Source organism: Anser brachyrhynchus (genome assembly GCF_964034855.1).
Source record: "Anser brachyrhynchus genome assembly, contig: SCAFFOLD_182, whole genome shotgun sequence".
Classification (NCBI taxonomy): domain Eukaryota; kingdom Metazoa; phylum Chordata; class Aves; order Anseriformes; family Anatidae; genus Anser; species Anser brachyrhynchus.
This window is the reverse complement of record NW_027664115.1, coordinates 243,052-259,108: the sequence shown is the minus strand read 5'-3', so window position 1 is coordinate 259,108 and position 16,057 is coordinate 243,052. Positions and strand designations below refer to the sequence as shown.

General features: G+C 53.3%; 1 long non-coding RNA gene across 1 annotated transcript; it reads right to left on the bottom strand.

The window, feature by feature from the left end:
• Positions 1 to 277: 277 nt before the first annotated feature.
• On the bottom strand, positions 278 to 3,320 carry LOC308186274. Its single transcript, XR_013944004.1, has 2 exons — positions 535 to 3,320; positions 278 to 499 (listed from the first exon to the last, which is right to left on the bottom strand). It is a non-coding gene; the product is annotated as an uncharacterized lncRNA (long non-coding RNA).
• Positions 3,321 to 16,057: the final 12,737 nt, after the last annotated feature.

The following is a 16,057-nucleotide window of genomic DNA, read 5'->3' as shown; positions in this document are numbered from 1 at the left end:
CAGTGGTGCCAGTGCACTCTCTGGACTCCCGGCAACACATCCCCGGTGGTGCCAGTGCACTCTCTGGACTCACTGCACTGCATCCCCAGTGGTGCCAGAGCACTCTCTGGACTCACTGCAGTGCATCCCCAGTGGTGCTAGTGCACTCTCTGGACTCACTGCACTGCATCCCCAGTGGTGCCAGTGCACTCTCTGGACTCACTGCACTGCATCCCCAGTGGTGCCAGTGCACTCTCTGGACTTGTTGTCGACGGAGGGAAGACACAAACGCTCAATATGAGTGTTAAGTATGCTTCAGCTTTAATGGATAGCTCAATTGTCTTTTATCGTGTACAGGATAATTAGCTCATACATATTGCAAAAGCCAAGCTCCTTATTGGTAAGCGTCATCTACTGCCCTATCTGTTAGTTCCGCATTCTTCTATCCGCTAGTTCCCCTTTCTAATCTAACTATAACTCCCAGGGCAGTATGCCCTCTACTATCATTGTTTCTAATTGCCTGGGATTTCTCACAAGAGTTCCCAGACAAGCTGCCTGGGATTTCTCACAAGAGTTCCCAGACAAGCCTTGCGTACGTGCCTTTGCTCTTGTTTTTCTAGACCAGCTGGGTGCGGTAATCCGCCATTTCCTTATCTTGCAGCTGCATGATATCAATGTGATTACGCGCAGCGAGCCAGTCCTCAACAATTCCCCCGTTTTTATTTTGAACCAAAAGCTTTCTATAGATTTTTCTATCAATCACCGCACACACTGCAATAAGCAAGGTACAATAAGCAACAGGGTCAAAAATCTCATGCAGAACTACGATTGTAAAGTAGTGTGCCTACTAGAATCTACATCAGTCAACAAGCCACTAAGCGCTAGGAATGTTGCTTCGCAGCGATACTGCTTCTTACTCGCACAGCACAATCACACAATCACACAATCACGCAGAGAGGCCTCTTGCACTTCTCATTCATACCACAAGACAATATCACTGAAAATAATTTGTGTGCAGCTTCAGGAGGTCCTTGTCTGCTCCCGTGGTGAGCGGCTGAGAGTGGAGACCCCTCCGAGGAAAAAATGCTCGGGGTGCACCTAGGGGCGTCCGTTCCACAGTCGATCCCACAGCCGAGCAGAGCGGCTCCTGGCGCAAGGAAGGATGCTATTATAGTTTGTATAATGACAGCAAAGAGATGCATTGCAATAAGGAGCACGTGTGGCATTGACCCCTTTTTTTTTTTTTTTTTTTTTTTTTTTTTTTTTTTTTTTTTTTCTTTTTCGAGCAATTACACCTTACACATGCTATTACTGTTGCTAGAAAAACCCTACTAGTTAACTGCTCGAGCCTTTTTATTAGGCAACTAAATACTACTCGCGCCGCTACTATAATTAGGACAATTATTAGCAGTAAGCGTAGCCCTTCTTTTATCAGACCCAATATCCAACCCCCCATGTTCCCAAACCAATTTGCAAACAGTCTATCAAGCCAATTATCTTGGACCACTATCTTCTTGGTGTGGTCTCTCAGCCATTTCAGTTGCTCGTGGATTGACTCGCCATGGTCCGAGAGATTAAAACAGCACATTCCTTCGAGCTCTTCACACCCGTGGCCCTGTGCCAGCAGTAGAAAATCAATCGCCGCTCTGTTCTGTAACACAGCGTGTCGCAAGCTGTCCAGGTCCTGGGCCATTTCTGTGAGCATCTGCGTAGTCACATTTAATGTTTTCACCACTGTACTTCAAATCTACATTTTACAAAGTGACCAGCAAGTGTGCCACATTAACTGACCAACCTCTGAGATTTTACCTTTCATACCAGTGTCTTCTTGGGCTCTTTTAATTAAACACGTTTCTCATTCAAGTGAATTGAAATGCTTCAGTTGGTTTTATTCTCAGGAGCCTCATAAAAAACAAAGATATTGCACCCTCTTTGTTCAGTCATTCAATGTTCGTCTCTTTCACAGCAAATAATTACTTCATTGAAGTTAAAACTTCCAAACATAACTTACTAATAGTCTCCAATTTCAGCTCAGATCACTCGTTGAAAATACTCTGCTAAATACAGATAACTTACAATAACTTTAACAGTTAATTGTCCATAACAAACACCATGGTTTTTCTCCAGACCAATGTTCAAATTTTAAGACCACCCTTTAATATTTCTATGTACAGGTGAAAAACAGTCTTCAATTTTCTAGTCTTGTTTTAAATATAAAAGTTGGAAGGGACATTCAAGTTTCAAGTCTCCACACTGAACTTAAAAAAAAAAAAAAATCATGTGGAGGTAAACAAACCAAGTTGTATACTCCAGGAGGTAGAGGCCTTCAATTTGTGTTCATATATACATATGCACAGAATTCAGTGTTCCAACAGAAAAAGAATTAGCCAAAAAGTAATAAAAGTTATTTACTACTGTGACATTTCAAGACTTCCACAGCTTTGCCTAAAGACACAAACACAATTAACATAATTCCCTATGTGCTTTTTTTTTTTTTTTTTTTTTTTTTTTTTTTTTCTTTCCTTTTTTTTTTTTTTCTCTCAACTGTCCAGTGCAGGAAAAAATTCTCACAAAATTTCACAGACCTAAAATGTGCAAGCTAGTTTCTCTCTCTCCCTTTTTTTTTTTTTTTTTTTTTTTTTTTTTTTTTTTTTTCAAATGTCACATTTGCTTGTTTTACAGCCCAACAAGCTAGTTTCCCTAGACTAGCCATAGCATGAGCCACAGCCACTCCAGGCACAAGTGCCGCTGAAAAGAACCTTTCAGCAGGACCCCAGAGTTCGACCTGGTTATCGCAGTCACTCCCCAAAGTTTTTGAGACTGCGTCTCGTCCGTCGTTTCCATTGTTGAGTAATGTTTCGCAATTCTTGACTGTGTAGGTCAGGGGCAAACAAAGTCAAGCGTCCCAAATAGCATGGCCCCCCGTGCGCATTTGCTGGGATTCCCTGCCAGGCTCGATCTCCACAGATCAGGAATATACCAGGTGGTAAGGCCTTAGCAGTTTGCCTTGGCCATGTGCTTGACTTGTTCCCGTATGCCCCCATGGTGGTGTTGGTGGTGTCGTTGTACCCGCAATAGCTGCTATTAGCTTCGAACCCCCTTGTGTGAGAGGTCACATTAGTCCATTGAGTCATATTTTGTTTTCCTTTATTCCACATAAAGCACGTCTGTGTCCAGTTATTACTGGTGTTCCCTACCGCCACTGATCCCAACAAATCCAGTTCCTGGGGATCCCATGGCAAGCTCGTGTTCAGAGCCACTAGCGCCGCCACAACGGCGTCGGAGAGGTTGGACGAAAGATCGAACAAATCAGTACTTGCGGAATATGGTGCTAACAGTTGTTTCAGCTCCTCCTTGTTCCCTATTGGGACCCCGAACAAACAGGTGCGGAAGGGATCAGTCGCTTTGGCAAGAGACAGGCAGAATTGAGCCAATCGAGTTCCCTTCGGTATATGTAGCGGAGGGAACATGGCTGATACCATAATTTGTATCTCCCCAGTAAAGTCCTTATCAATAAGTCCTGTTAACACTAAAGCCCCATTTAATGTCGCCGATGACCTTCCAATCAGAAGTGCTCCAACAGGCTCATTATTAATTTTTACAGGTCCCATAACGCCTGTTTTCACCCCAACAGGCTTATTGTCCATCAAAGTCACATTTACTGCGGTTGCCAAGTCCAATCCCCAGGCTCCCTCTGGTGGCTGGTTGGAGGTGAAAGGATTCGTCTCGGTTGGAGTCTCCGCAGCTGCCGCCGCTGTTGAGGGGAAAGCCGCTTTTTGTGTCATCGCGGGGCGGCGGTTCCCGCTGGTCTTCCCGTTTCCCTGGGTCTTCCGCCGGCAAGCGGTTTCATTATGCGTATCAGATCGGCAAGAGGGACACCACACATTAGCCGTCCCACATTGCCTCTTTATATGACCCGCGATGCCACACCGATAGCAGCGTAGTGCAGGTCTTCTCGACGAGTGAGGTCCTTTTCCACTTTGCAGGGGGGCAAGGGCGGCGAATACCTGCGACTGACTAGCCTGCAGTCCCTGAGTAATACTTTCCCCTACCTTTCGAATAGCGTCAACCAATAGCGCTTGCGAGCCTATCGGTATCCGCGACAATCGATCAAGAGCCTCTTCTATAGTCCAGGTACTGGGCAGCGTATTTAGAACATTTCGAGAGGTTTGATTACAATTTTGAAGGGCGCATTGTTTAAGAATAGGGCCTTTGAGATATTCGGGTAACCCAGCTACCTGTATAGCTGCGGCAACCCTATCAATAAATGTTCCAAACGCTTCGTCTCGCCCTTGCTTGATGGACATATAGGAGGGCATTCCTCCAGGCTCCCTAATTTGGTCCAGTGCTCTCCTAGCTAGCGTCATGGTCGCTTTTGCCTTATCCGGCCCCATTAGGGCCTGGGCCTCCAAGCGATTGTATGCACCGACCCCCAAAAGCTCCTCCAGCGTGACCCCGTATAATGGATCTCCGGGCTGACGCTGCACCGCGACTGCCTCCTGACAAGCTGAATGCCAATGGGCATTAAACAGCAGGATCTGATGCTGCGTCAGTATTAGTTTCATGATATTACGAATATCGCCGGGGAGCAACACGTTAGTGGACCACAGATAGTCTAACATCTGTTTCGTTGGCTCCCCACGTATTCCTGACTCATTTACCGTGGCACGCAATTGGGTCAGTATTTTCCAGTCCAGATTTGTCATAGTAACAGTTATCTGGCCCTGGGCGTCTGGTGGAGAGTACACCACGGGGAAGGCGCCTACAAGCTCTGTCGCTGCCCCCACATCACCTTCACGTAACGCCTCCCCTGCTATTTTCGCCCAGAGTCCTGCTCTCTCCGACCCCCCTGATTCGAGTCGCATATCTTTCAAAAATGGATTCTTATTTCTCCCCTCGCCTGCCGCCTCTCCCTCGGGAGTTTCCAGGGGTAGAGGAGGTGCACTGGGTCGTGCCCCCTCTCCCCATCCCCCGGGTGCCTTCATGGTGAATTGTTGGACCGACGGAGGGAGGGGGTACGGATTGGCCTCTTCATCCGCCCTCAACGTTTTGCCCAGCCGCTCTGTTGCAGCGGCTGCTACTTTCTGTTCTACCCGATGTATTGTTAAAGCATTCGTAACAGCCCGCCACGGTTTTGCCAGCTTCTTAGCCGTCTTATTCTCACTAATCATTTCCTCAAACAATATATCACCAAACTTACGCCACTCATCCTCCTCAAACAATGTGTCAGGGTTAATAAAGCAGCCCTTCGCCACCCCATAGGCCACTAACCCCTGTAATTCTTTATGACAATCTATATCTGGCGTCTTACGCTTTTCTAAAAAGCACTTAAGTAAATTAATTGCCGCTTGTTTCTCCATGCTTACTCACGGTGCCGTTGCCCCCGTGCAAAGCGTGTCTTACGCTTTTCTAAAAAGCACTTAAGTAAATCTATTGCCGCTTGTTTCTCCATGCTTACTCACGGTGCCGTTGCCCCCGTACAAAGCTTCCGTTCGCGGCGTTCCGGCGGGACCCGCTATGGGTTCGTCCCGGGCGCTCTTCCCGAGTCGTCTTCTGCTCGCCCCAATCTTATGTTCCGCGGATTCCGGGTTACGTAGTCAGAACCGGCTTTCCCCTTGTACTCCGTCGCCTAATACCGGCTTACTCGTTTCGGGTCCTCGTCCAGCAAGGGTCCCTGTTCGGGCGCCATTTGTTGTCGACGGAGGGAAGACACAAACGCTCAATATGAGTGTTAAGTATGCTTCAGCTTTAATGGATAGCTCAATTGTCTTTTATCGTGTACAGGATAATTAGCTCATACATATTGCAAAAGCCAAGCTCCTTATTGGTAAGCGTCATCTACTGCCCTATCTGTTAGTTCCGCATTCTTCTATCCGCTAGTTCCCCTTTCTAATCTAACTATAACTCCCAGGGCAGTATGCCCTCTACTATCATTGTTTCTAATTGCCTGGGATTTCTCACAAGAGTTCCCAGACAAGCTGCCTGGGATTTCTCACAAGAGTTCCCAGACAAGCCTTGCGTACGTGCCTTTGCTCTTGTTTTTCTAGACCAGCTGGGTGCGGTAATCCGCCATTTCCTTATCTTGCAGCTGCATGATATCAATGTGATTACGCGCAGCGAGCCAGTCCTCAACATGGACTCACTGCAGTGCATCCCCAGTGGTGCCAGTGCACTCTCTGGACTCACTGAAGTGCATTCTCAGTGGTTCCAGTGCACTCTGTGGACTCACTGCAGTGCATCCCCAGTGGTGCCAGTGCGCTCTCTGGACTCACTGCAGTGCATCCCCAGTGGTGCCAGTGCACTCTCTCGAGTCACTGCACTGCATCCCCAGTGCTGCCAGTGCACTCTCTGGACTCACTGCACTGCATCCCCAGTGGTGCCAGTGCACTCTCTGGACTCACAGCAGTGCATCCCCAGTGGTGCCAGTGCACTCTCTGGACTCACTGCACTGCATCCCCAGTGGTGCCACTGCACTCTCTGGACTCACTGCAGTGCATCCCCAGTGGTGCCAGTGCACTCTCTGGACTCACTGCAGTGCATCTCCACTGCTGCCAGTGCACTCTCTGGACTCACAGCAGTGCATCCCCAGTGGTGCCAGTGCACTCTCTGGACTCACTGCACTGCATCCCCAGTGGTGCCAATGCACTCTCTGGACTCACTGCACTGCATCCCCAGTGGTGCCAGTGCACTCTCTGGACTCACTGCACTGCATCCCAAGTGGTGCCAGTGCACTCTCTGGACTCACTGCAGTGCATCCCCAGTGGTGCCAGTGCACTCTCTCGAATCACTGCACTACATCCCCAGTGGTGCCAGTGCGCTCACTGGACTCACTGTACTGCATCATCAGTGGTGCCAGTGCACTCTCTGGAGTGACTGCAGTGCATCCCCAGTGGTGCCAGTGCACTCTCTGGACTCACTGTACTGCATTCCCAGTGGTGCTAGTGCACTCTCTGGACTCACTGCAGTGCATCCCCAGTGGTGCCAGTGCACTCTTTGGACTCACTGAAGTGCATTCTCAGTGGTGCCAGTGCACTCTCTGGACTCACTGCACTGCATCCCCAGTGGTGCCAGTACACTCACTGGACTCACTGCACTGCATCCCCAGTGGTGCCAGTGCACTCTCTGGACTCACTGCACTGCATCCCCAGTGGTGCCAGTGCACTCTCTGGACTCACTGCAGTGCATCCCCAGTGGTGCCAGTGCAATCTCTGGACTCACTGCACTGCATCCCCAGTGGTGCCAGTGCAATCTCTGGACTCACTGCACTGCATCCCCAGTGGTGCCAGTGCACACTCTGGACTCACTGCACTGCATCCCCAGTGGTGCCAGTTCACTCTCTGGACTCACTGCACTGCAACCCCAGTGTTGCCAGTGCACTCTCTGGACTCACTGCACTGCATCCCCAGTATTGCCAGTGCACTCTCTGGACTCACTGCACTGCATCCCCAGTGGTGCCAGTGCACTCTCTGGACTCACTTCAGTGCATCCCCAGTGGTGCCAGAGCACTCTCTGGACTCACTGCACTGCATCCCCAGTGGTGCCAGTGCACTCTCTGGACTCACTGCACTGCAGCCCCAGTGGTGCCAGTGCACTCTCTGGACTCACTGCACTGCATCCCCAGTATTGCCAGTGCACTCTCTGGACTCACTGCACTGCATCCCCAGTGCTGCCAGTGCACTCTCTGGACTCACTGCACTGCATCCCCAGTGGTGCCACTGCACTCTCTGGACTCACTGAACTGCATGTCCAGTGCTGCCAGTGCACTCTCTGGACTCACTGCACTGCATCCCCAGTGGTGCCAATGCACTCACTGGACTCACTGCAGTGCATTCCCTCTGGTGCCAGTGCACTCTCTGGACTCACTGCACTGCATCCCCAGTGGTGCCAGTGCACTCTCTGGACTCACTGCAGTGCATCCCCAGTGGTGCCAGTGCACTCTCTGGACTCACTGCAGTGCATCACCAGTGGTGCCAGTGCACTCTCTGGACTCACTGCAGTGCATCCCCAGTGGTGCCAGTGCACTCTCTGGACTCACTGCACTGCATCCCCAGTGGTGCCAGTGCACTCTCTGGACTCACTGCACTGCATCCCCAGTGGTGCCAGAGCACTCTCTGGACTCACTGCACTGCATCCTCTGTGCTGCCAGTGCACTCTCTGGACTCACTGCACTGCATCCCCAGTGGTGCCAATGCACTCTCTGGACTCACTGTACTGCATCCCCAGTGGAGCGCGTGCACTCTCTGGACTCACTGAAGTGCATCCCCAGTGGTGCCAGTGCACTCTCTGGACTCACTGCACTGCATCCCCAGTGGTGCTAGTGCACTCTGTGGACTCACTGCAGTGCATCCCCAGTGGTGCCAGTGCACTCTCTGGACTCACTGAAGGGCATCCTCAGTGGTGGCAGTGCACTCTCTGGACTCACTGCAGTGCATCCCCAATGGTGCCAGTACACTCTCTGGACTCACTGCACTGCATCCCCAGTGGTGCCAGTGCACTCTCTGGACTCACTGCACTGCATCCCCAGTGGTGCCAGTGCACTCTCTGGACTCACTGCACTGCATCCCCAGTGGTGCCAGAGCACTCTCTGGACTCACTGCAGTGCATCCCCAGTGGTGCCAGTGCACTCTCTGGACTCACTGCACTGCATCCCCAGTGGTGACAGTGCACTCTCTGGACTCACTGCAGTGCATCCCCAGTGGTGCCAGTGCACTCTCTGGACTCACTGCAGTGCATCCCCAGTGGTGCCACTGCACTCTCTGGACTCACTGCAGTGCATCCCCAGTGGTGCCAGTGCACTCTCTGGACTCCCGGTACCGCATCCCCAGTGGTGCCAGTGCACTCTCTGGACTCACTGCAGTGCATCCCCTTGGTGCCAGTGTGTTGAGGACTGGCTCGCTGCGCGTGGTCACATTGATCTCGTGCAGCTGCAGGGTGGGGAGGTGGCGGATTGCCGCACCCAGCTGGTCTAGAGGAGCAAGAGCAAAGGCACGTACGCAAGGCTTGTCCGGGAACTCTTGCGAGAAATCCCAGGCAGTTAGAACCAATGACAGTAGAGGGCATACTGCCCTTGGAGTTATAGTTAGACTAGAAAAGGGAACTAGCGGCTAAAAGAATGCGGAACTAACCGGTAGGGCAGGAGATTACGCTAACCAATAAGGAGCTTGGCTTTTGCAATATGTATGAGCTAATTATCCTGTACACGATAAAAGAAAATTGAGCTATCCATTAAAGCTGAAGCATACTTAACACTCATATTGAGCGTTTGTGTCTTCCCTCCGTCGACAACAAATGGCGCCCGAACAGGGACCCTTGCTGGACGAGGACCCGAAACGAGTAAGCCGGTCTTAGGTGACGGAGAAAAAGGGAAAGCCGGTTCTGACTACGTAACCCGGATTCCGCGGAACACAAGATTGGGGCGAGCAGAAGGCGACTCGGGAAGAGCGCCCGGGACGAACCCATAGTGGGTCCCGCCGGAACGCCGCGAACAGAAGCTTTACACGGGGGCAACGGCACCGTAAGTAAGAATGGAGAAACAAGCGGCAGTTGATTTACTTAAGTGCTTTTTAGAAAAGCGTAAGACACCAGATATAGATTGTTATAAAGAGTTACCGGGGTTTCAAGAGTTGTGAAACATTACTCAACAATGGAGACGCCGGACGAGACGCAGTCTAAAAACTTTGGGGAGTGACTGTGATGACCAGGTCGAACTCTGGGGTCCTGCCGAAAGATTCTTTTCGGCGGCACTTGTGCCTGGAGTGGCGGTAGCCCATGCTATGGCTAGCCTTGGGAAACTAGCTTGTTGGACTGTAAAACAAGCAAATGTGACTACGCAGATACTCACAGAAATGGCCCAGGACCTGGATAGCCTGCGACACGCTGTATTACAGAACAGAGCGGCGATTGATTTTCTACTGCTGGCACAGGGCCACGGGTGTGAAGAGCTCGAAGGAATGTGCTGTTTTAATCTCTCGGACCATGGCGAGTCAATCCACGAGCAGCTGAAATGGCTGAGAGACCACACCAAGAAGATAGTGGTCCAGAATAATTGGCTTGATGAACTATTTGCGAGTTGGTTTGGGAACATGGGAGGCTGGATATTGGGTCTCATAAAAGAAGGGCTACGCTTACTGCTAATAATCGCACTAATCATAGTAGCGGCGCGAGTAATATTTAGTTGTCTAACAAAAAGGCTCGAGCAACTAACTAATAAGGTTTTTCTAGCACAAAATAAAAACGGGGGAATTGTTGAGGACTGGCTCGCTGCGCGTGGTCACATTGATCTCGTGCAGCTGCAGGGTGGGGAGGTGGCGGATTGCCGCACCCAGCTGGTCTAGAGGAGCAAGAGCAAAGGCACGTACGCAAGGCTTGTCCGGGAACTCTTGCGAGAAATCCCAGGCAGTTAGAACCAATGACAGTAGAGGGCATACTGCCCTTGGAGTTATAGTTAGACTAGAAAAGGGAACTAGCGGCTAAAAGAATGCGGAACTAACCGGTAGGGCAGGAGATTACGCTAACCAATAAGGAGCTTGGCTTTTGCAATATGTATGAGCTAATTATCCTGTACACGATAAAAGACAATTGAGCTATCCATTAAAGCTGAAGCATACTTAACACTCATATTGAGCGTTTGTGTCTTCCCTCCGTCGACAACACCAGTGCACTCTCTGGACTCACTGCACTGCATCCCCAGTGGTGCCAGTGCACTCTCTGGACTCACTGCACTGCATCCCCAGTGGTGCCAGCGCACTCTCTGGACTCACTGCACTGCATCCCCAGTGGTGCCAGTGCACTCTCTGGACTCACTGCAGTGCATCCCCAGTGGTGCCAGTGCACTCTCTGGACTCACTGCACTGCATCCCCAGTGGTACCAGTGCACTCTGTGGACTCACTGCAGTGCATCCCCAGTGGTGCCAGTGCACTCTCTGGACTCACTGCACTGCATCCCCAGTGGTGCCAATGCACTCTCTGGACTCACTGCACTGCATCCCCAGTGGTGCCAGTGCACTCTCTGGACTCACTGAAGTGCATCCCCAGTGGTGCCAGTGCACTCTCTAGAGTCACTGCACTGCATCCCCAGTGGTGCTAGTGCCTTCTGTGGACTCACTGCAGTGCATCCCCAGTGGTGCCAGTACACTCACTGGACTGACTGCACTGCATCCCCAGTGGTGCCAGTGCACTCTCTGGACTCACCGCACCGCATCCCCAGTGGTGCCAGTGCACTCTCTGGAGTAACTGCAGTGCATCACCAGTGGTGCCAGTGCACTCTCTGGACTCACTGCACTGCATCCCAGTGGTGCCAGTGCACTCTCTGGACTCACTGCACTGCATCCCCAGTGGTGCCAGAGAACTCTCTGGACTCACTGCACTGCATCCCCAGTGGTGCCAGTGCACTCTCTGGACTCACTGCACTGCATCCCCAGTGGTGCCAGTGCACTCTCTGGACTCCCGGCAACGCATCCCCAGTGGTGCCAGTGCACTCTCTGGGCTCACTGCAGTGCATCCCCAGTGGTGCCAGTGCACTCTCTTGACTCACTGCACTGCATCCCCAGTGGTGCCAGTGCACTCACTGGATTCACTGCACTGCATTCCCAGTGGTGCTAGTTCACTCTCTGGACTCACTGCAGTGCATCCCCAGTGGTGCCAGTGCACTCTCTGGACTCACTGAAGTGCATTCTCAGTGGTGCCAGTGCACTCTGTGGACTCACTGCAGTGCATCCCCAGTGGTGCCAGTGCGCTCTCTGGACTCACTGCAGTGCATCCCCAGTGGTGCCAGTGCACTCTCTGGACTCACTGCAGTGCATCCCCACTGGTGCCAGTGCACTCACTGGATTCACTGCACTACATTCCCAGTGGTGCTAGTTCACTCTCTGGACTCACTGCAGTGCATCCCCAGTGGTGCTAGTGCACTCTTTGGACTCACTGAAGTGCATTCTCAGTGGTGACAGTGCACTCTCTGGACTCACTGCAGTGCATCCCCAGTGGTGCCAGTACACTCTCTGGACTCACTGCACTGCATCCCCAGTGGTGCTAGTGCACTCTGTGGACTCAATGCAGTGCATCCCCAGTGGTGCCAGTGCACTCTCTGGACTCACTGAAGGGCATTCTCAGTGGTGCCAGTGCACTCTCTGGACTCACTGCAGTGCATCACCAGTGGTGCCAGTGCACTCTCTGGACTCACTGCACCGCATCCCCAGTGGTGCCAGTGCACTCTCTGGAGTAACTGCAGTGCATCACCAGTGGTGCCAGTGCACTCTCTGGACTCACTGCAGTGCATCCCCAGTGGTGCCAGTGCACTCTCTGGACTCACTGCACTGCATCCCCAGTGGTGCCAGAGTACTCTCTGGACTCACTGCACTGCATCCCCAGTGCTGCCTGTGCACTCTCTGGACTCACTGCACTGCATCCCCAGTGGTGCCACTGCACTCTCTGGACTCACTGCACTGCATCCCCAGTGGTGCCAGTGCACTCCCTGCACTCACTGCACTGCATCCCCAGTGGTGCCAGTGCACTCACTGGACTCACTGCAGTGCATTCCCTCTGGTGCCAGTGCACTCTCTGGACTCACTGCAGTGCATCCCCAGTGGTGCCAGTGCACTCTCTTGACTCACTGCAGTGCATCGCCAGTGGTGCCAGTGCACTCTCTGGACTCACTGCACTGCATCCCCAGTGGTGCCAGTGCACTCTCTGGACTCACTGAAGTGCATCCCCCGTGGTGCCAGTGCGATCTCTGGACTCACTGCACTGCATTCCCAGTGGTGCCAGTGCACACTCTGGACTCACTGCACTGCATACCCAGTGGTGCCAGAGCACTCTCTGGACTCACTGCACTGCATCCCCAGTGGAGCCAGTGAACTCTCTGGACTCACTGCACTGCATCCCCAGTGGTGCCAGTGCACTCTGTGGACTCACTGCAGTGCATCCCCAGTGGAGCCCGTGCACTCTCTGGACTCACTGAAGTGCATCCCCAGTGGTGCCAGTGCACTCTCTGGACTCACTGCACTGCATCCCCAGTGGTGCCAGTGCACTCTCTGGACTCACTGCAGTGCATCCCCAGTGGTGCCAGTGCACTCTCTGGACTCACTGAAGTTCATTCTCAGTGGTGCCAGTGCACTCTCTGGACTCACTGCAGTGCATCCCCAGTGGTGCCAGTACACTCACTGGACTGACTGCACTGCATCCCCAGTGGTGCTAGTGCAGTCTCTGCACTCACTGCACTGCATCGCCAGTGGTGCCAGAGCACTCTCTGGACTCACTGCAGTGCATCCCCAGTGGTGCCAGTGCACTCTCTGGACTCACTGTACTGCATCCCCAGTGGTGCCAGTGCACTCTGTGGACTCACTGCTGTGCATCCCCATTGGTGCCAGTGCACTCTCTGGACTCACTGCACTGCATCCCCAGTGGTGCCAGTGCACTCTCTGGACTCACTGCACTGCATCCCCAGTGGTGCAAGTGCACTCTCTGGACTCACTGCAGTGCATCCCAAGTGGTGCCAATGCACTCTCTGGACTCACTGCAGTGCATCCCCAGTGGTGCCAGTACACTCACTGGACTTACTGCACTGCATCCCCAGTGGTGCCAGTGCAGTCTCTGCACTCACTGAAGTGCATCCCCAGTGGTGCCAGTGAACTCTCTGGACTCACTGCAGTGCGTCCCCAGTGGTGCCAGTGCACTCTCTGGACTCACTGCACTGCATCCCCAGTGGTGCCAGTGCACTCTCTGGAGTAACTGCACTGCATCCCCAGTGGTGCCAGTGCACTTTCTGGACTCACTGCACTGCATCTCCAATGGTGCCAGTGCACTCTCTGGACTCACTGCACTGCATCCCCAGTGGAGCCAGTGCACTCTCTGGACTCACTGAAGTGCATCCCCATTGGTGCCAGTGCACTCTCTGGACTCACTGCACTGCATCCCCAGTGGTGCCAGAGTACTCTCTGGACTCACTGCACTGCATCCCCAGTGCTGCCTGTGCACTCTCTGGACTCACTGCACTGCATCCCCAGTGGTGCCACTGCACTCTCTGGACTCACTGCACTGCATCCCCAGTGGTGCCAGTGCACTCCCTGCACTTTCTGCACTGCATCCCCAGTGGTGCCAGTGCACTCACTGGACTCACTGCAGTGCATTCCCTCTGGTGCCAGTGCACTCTCTGGACTCACTGCAGTGCATCCCCAGTGGTGCCAGTGCACTCTCTTGACTCACTGCAGTGCATCGCCAGTGGTGCCAGTGCACTCTCTGGACTCACTGCACTGCATCCCCAGTGGTGCCAGTGCACTCTCTGGACTCACTGAAGTGCATCCCCCGTGGTGCCAGTGCGATCTCTGGACTCACTGCACTGCATTCCCAGTGGTGCCAGTGCACACTCTGGACTCACTGCACTGCATACCCAGTGGTGCCAGAGCACTCTCTGGACTCACTGCACTGCATCCCCAGTGGAGCCAGTGCACTCTCTGGACTCACTGCACTGCATCCCCAGTGGTGCCAGTGCACTCTGTGGACTCACTGCAGTGCATCCCCAGTGGAGCCCGTGCACTCTCTGGACTCACTGAAGTGCATCCCCAGTGGTGCCAGTGCACTCTCTGGACTCACTGCACTGCATCCCCAGTGGTGCCAGTGCACTCTCTGGACTCACTGCAGTGCATCCCCAGTGGTGCCAGTGCACTCTCTGGACTCACTGAAGTGCATTCTCAGTGGTGCCAGTGCACTCTCTGGACTCACTGCAGTGCATCCCCAGTGGTGCCAGTACACTCACTGGACTGACTGCACTGCATCCCCAGTGGTGCTAGTGCAGTCTCTGGACTCACTGCACTGCATCCCCAGTGGTGCCAGTGCACTCTGTGGACTCACTGCTGTGCATCCCCATTGGTGCCAGTGCACTCTCTGGACTCACTGCACTGCATCCCCAGTGGTGCCAGTGCACTCTCTGGACTCACTGCACTGCATCCCCAGTGGTGCAAGTGCACTCTCTGGACTCACTGCAGTGCATCCCAAGTGGTGCCAATGCACTCTCTGGACTCACTGCAGTGCATCCCCAGTGGTGCCAGTACACTCACTGGACTTACTGCACTGCATCCCCAGTGGTGCCAGTGCAGTCTCTGCACTCAATGAAGTGCATCCCCAGTGGTGCCAGTGAACTCTCTGGACTCACTGCAGTGCGTCCCCAGTGGTGCCAGTGCACTCTCTGGACTCACTGCACTGCATCCCCAGTGGTGCCAGTGCACTCTCTGGACTCACTGCACTGCATCCCCAGTGGTGCCAGTGCACTTTCTGGACTCACTGCACTGCATCTCCAATGGTGCCAGTGCACTCTCTGGACTCACTGCACTGCATCCCCAGTGGAGCCAGTGCACTCTCTGGACTCACTGAAGTGCATCCCCATTGGTGCCAGTGCACTCTCTGGACTCACTGCACTGCATCCCCAGTGGTGCTAGTGCAGTCTCTGCACTCACTGCACTGCATCGCCAGTGGTGCCAGAGCACTCTCTGGACTCACTGCAGTGCATCCCCAGTGGTGCAAGTGCACTCTCTGGACTCACTGCAGTGCATCCCAAGTGGTGCCAATGCACTCTCTGGACTCACTGCAGTGCATCCCCAGTGGTGCCAGTACACTCACTGGACTTACTGCACTGCATCCCCAGTGGTGCCAGTGCAGTCTCTGCACTCACTGAAGTGCATCCCCAGTGGTGCCAGTGAACTCTCTGGACTCACTGCAGTGCGTCCCCAGTGGTGCCAGTGCACTCTCTGGACTCACTGCACTGCATCCCCAGTGGTGCCAGTGCACTCACTGGACTCACTATACTGCATCACCAGTGGTGCCAGTGCACTCTCTGGACTCACTGCACTGCATCCCCAGTGTTGCCAGTGCATTCACTGGACTCACTGTACTGCATCTCCAGTGGTGCCAGTGCACTCTCTGGACTCACTGCAGTGCATCCCCAGTGGTGCCAGTGCACTCTCTGGACTCACTGAAGTGCATTCTCAGTGGTGCCAGTGCACTCTGTGGACTCACTGCAGTGCATCCCCAGTGGTGCCAATGCGCTCTCTGGACTCACTGCAGTGCATCCCCAGTGGTGCCAGTGCAC